Source organism: Brassica oleracea, chromosome C8, assembly GCF_000695525.1.
Source record: "Brassica oleracea var. oleracea cultivar TO1000 chromosome C8, BOL, whole genome shotgun sequence".
In the NCBI taxonomy this organism is placed as follows: Eukaryota; Viridiplantae; Streptophyta; class Magnoliopsida; order Brassicales; family Brassicaceae; genus Brassica; species Brassica oleracea.
Window position 1 is genome coordinate 3636680 of NC_027755.1, and position 4136 is coordinate 3640815.

Sequence of the window (4136 nt, forward strand, 5' to 3'; positions counted from 1 at the left end):
GATACATATGTATAGTATAAAATATATAAGTATAAATCATGTGAAGTCTTATTGTATACTCACTCTCCCGAAAGTTCCGCATTACCGTGAATTATTCCTGCGATATGGAACAAGGTTACTAAGACACGATGATGGGGTCGCACTCTGGAGGCCGTGTAACTGCATGCAGCATTAGATGTTCGATCTTGGAGTATCTAATGGAGATGATGGTTATATTTATTTCTCCTCTAGGCTCGGTTAGCCTTGGTGGTTTTCCGGGTTTAGTCAATATATAAATATTATAAGTATGAGTGAATGGCGGGTGTCGTGGAGATGATGTTTAAGATAAGATTCACATCGATGGAATGAAAGACCTTATATATGCATTCTTATTAATTATGGAATATATTTCCACTGCATACAAATAGAGTTGATTGCTCGAAATATTATTAATATACGTTGGGGTGCGAGACTAGGCTCACTGAGTAAACTAGTTACTCATGACTCATTTGTGATGCAGGTAACCAGTAGACGGGAGACCTTACTCTAGGACGGAAATGAACAACATTAGCCAGCGGTAGTTTTATTATCCTTGCAAAGGCGTTTTGATATTTCTTATGTATAAGATTTGTTGACAGAAAACCTCGAGGTTATTTTATAACAAATTTTGTAATATGCTTTTAAATGATATATAAAGAATGTTTTTAAAGTACAGGTTCCATGTGATATTAATCCTTGTCCGGACGAACTAACTATCGGATATTGTTTTTTTGGGTTGAAAAGCCTGGAGTGATATTCAATAGGAGCGTTGGTGTTCTTTGGTTGTTGGTCTAAGGTGATCGGAAGTATTCTGAGATCCTCGGATCGACCATCGAGGAACATCGACCGTGTCATTTTCGGTCATCTACGATCGGGGGTGTCACAATATATGCGTTATCACTTTTAGAAATGAATAAAATATTTTTATATTTTAAAACATAAAAATGATATGGTAAGTTATTTAAACGTATATTAATCAAGAAAAAGTTTATTTAATTCATCATTTAATATAAACAGATGAATTAACATTATTATATGGTAAGTCATTTAAAATTATATTATTTGGTAATTCATTTAATTTATTATATGGTAAGTCATTTAAGTATATTAATCAAACTATTTTTCACAGGATTTTTCTAGAGTTAATACTCTATTATTATAATTCATATAGCTTGAATTATAATAAAATTAGCATGCTTATTTTTAATAGGAAAAAAAAACAGACATAAATAAAAGAACAAGACAGAAGAATAATAAAATATGTTTGTTGTGTTCTTGGAATTTTTATATTCTTATGTATTTAATTTTTATTTGTTTGTCGAGGTACATGTACTTTTTTGTGTTACTATAAATGTGAACTAAGTAGTTTTATGTGTTTTTAAAATGTTAAGATAAATTTAGTAAGGAAGTTCAATAAAAATGACCATCTCTACAATTGTTAAAGTCAAGATGGAAAATATAATATAAATTGAAAGTAAGAAAACATTATTTAAAAATTAATGAGAAGTATTTTTTACGCTATAATAAACTTTTAAAATGTACGATAATAAAAGTTTAACAAAATTTATACAAATAAAACATTTTATTTCATATATGCCTAAAATAACGACATTTGGTTATTTAAAAATTGAAATATTATTTTTTCTTATTATTTAATCATATTTAATTAATATAGGTATGTTTTAATCTAATTTAAAATAAATTAAAACAATAATTTTAAAAGATATGTAAATTATGTTTAGTTTTAATTTAAAATATTTGATTGAATGAGTTAGTGTTTGATAAAATAGTGTGATGATCAGAGATAATTTTAGGAATAATTTGTTTGCTTAGCCCATTTGAATTTTATGTTAAACACTAAATTAATAAAAAAATGAGTGAGAAAGTGTGATTTGGAACAAATTATGAGAAAAATTGCTTAAACTACCATTTTCCTAATACATGTTTTTATGTTTACCTTAACCAAATTTATCCTTATTTTTAAGAGATAAATCCGATTATATATTAATTGAGAAGCCACTTAATTGACTTTTGATTATGTGTCTTTAATAGGTTATGTTTTAAAAAATAGTTATAATTTGATTGGTTGTTAACATTTATTAGTTATTATTTTTATCAGATTTAAAAATAAAAGGCAACTTTAGAACTAATTAATACAAATTACCAAATAACACAAATGATATTACAAATAATGATTTATGGTAACTAATTGTAGAATTAGAGAAAGAATATATTTTTTTTTTATCAATTTCTTTATTTTTATCAATTAGTTATGTATAATTAAATAAAACACTTTTAGCATTTTTTATAGAAATAAATTTAATACTTATATATTATTATATAAAAGAATTATATTTGTAGGTAAGGAATTATTATAACTTTTATGTTTTTAAAACCCACACAAAACCGTTGACAAAAGATCTTTCACGATAAAAGACTCCGATCATTGTATTGGTCATAGGGCTAGACACGAATACTCGTTACTTGTCTCTTACCCGCTACTTGACTCGTACTTGCCTCGTTTTTTCAAGTACTCGTCGTTGCCAAGTCAAGTATCAAGTCGTTGAGTTTTGCTACTTGCAAGTACAAAGCAAGTAACAAGTATCACAAAAAAAGTTACGACTCGCCTTGATATTACTCGTTACTTGTTTTACGACCAAAAAAATGATAACTAAACCATAAAAACCAAAGCCCTAAACAAATATTTCTTTGTTGGAAGAAGTAAACAATACCTTCTTACGAATTCCATCTTCTTCTTTTTTTATATTAGGTGCAAATATTTTATTTAAAATAACTCTCATGTTTTTACCAAGTTGAGTAAATAAAACAAACTTTCATAACCTTATCTTGTAAAATATTATATATCAAGTAATTTTTAGAAACTTGGAACTATATATTAATAAATACTTGTAAGTTGTAAGTAGTAAGTAATCGAACAAGACAAATAACTTGCAAGTAACATATTTTTGGACAAGTACTCCAAATAACAAGTACTTGTTTCCGACAAGTCAAGTACAAGTCAAAAAATTCATTACTCGTTCAAGGCAACCCAAGTATCAAGTATACGTAAAAAACCAAGTACCCGCCTTGTGCCCACCCCTAATTGGTCATATTGGACTTACACAAAAAAACACACTCTTTTTTTTTTCTTGAGAGGTAGAGTATTTTTGGTTTTTTATGTGTTAAACTAAAATATAAAGAAATTCAACAATCAATTATCTGAATTAATTATAATATTCTTTTCTGTAAGAGAAAGATTTTTAATTACTAAGGTTTATTTTTTTGAACTATTTTAAATCTTACATATCTTCTAAAAATATATACTGAAATTTTTGACTATCAAAATATTTGAAATTAAAAATTAAAATTTTAAATTTCTAATTATTATTCAAAAGTTATAACAGTGTAAAGATAATATATATTTCCTTATATAATATAACTACCCGCAAAATTGCGGGCAAACACCTAGTATAATATTATATAGCTAGCTGAATAAAATTTACATATATTTCAATCAATTAAACATTTTAATTTTGTGTTATAACTAAAATATATAGAGCATAAAAGTATTTATATGAAGTGTAATTAATATGATATATATGAACACAAAAATATATTCATATTTTTATATGTTAGCAACATCAATGATTTTGACATTTTGTATGCACTAATCCATAATTGTTATGAACATTGTGGATTGCCATTAACCAAGACAAGAAGAGATGGCCCATCAGACCACGACCAGGCTGGCCCATCAGGCCACGACCAGGCCCAACCACAGCTGTGTCCAAGAGGAGAGAGAGTCGGCGGATGAGGAGAGAGAGTCGGCCTATCCTTTGGCCGACATTAGATATAGGATGTTTTCCTTTTCTATGTTTTAGATCTTTTCGTATTTCATGTTGTATTAGGTTTTAGATAATTTCATTTTTCCTATTCCTTGTAACCCCTATATAAGGGAACACTTTGATTGAGTAATAATATACAGAGACACACGAAAATATTCAGTCTTAAACTCTTCGTTCACAACACGTTATCAGCACGATAGTCTCTAGACCCTGAGACAAAACCCTAACCTAAAATTCGTCACACATAAACCCTAAATCAGGCGGAACTTCGAA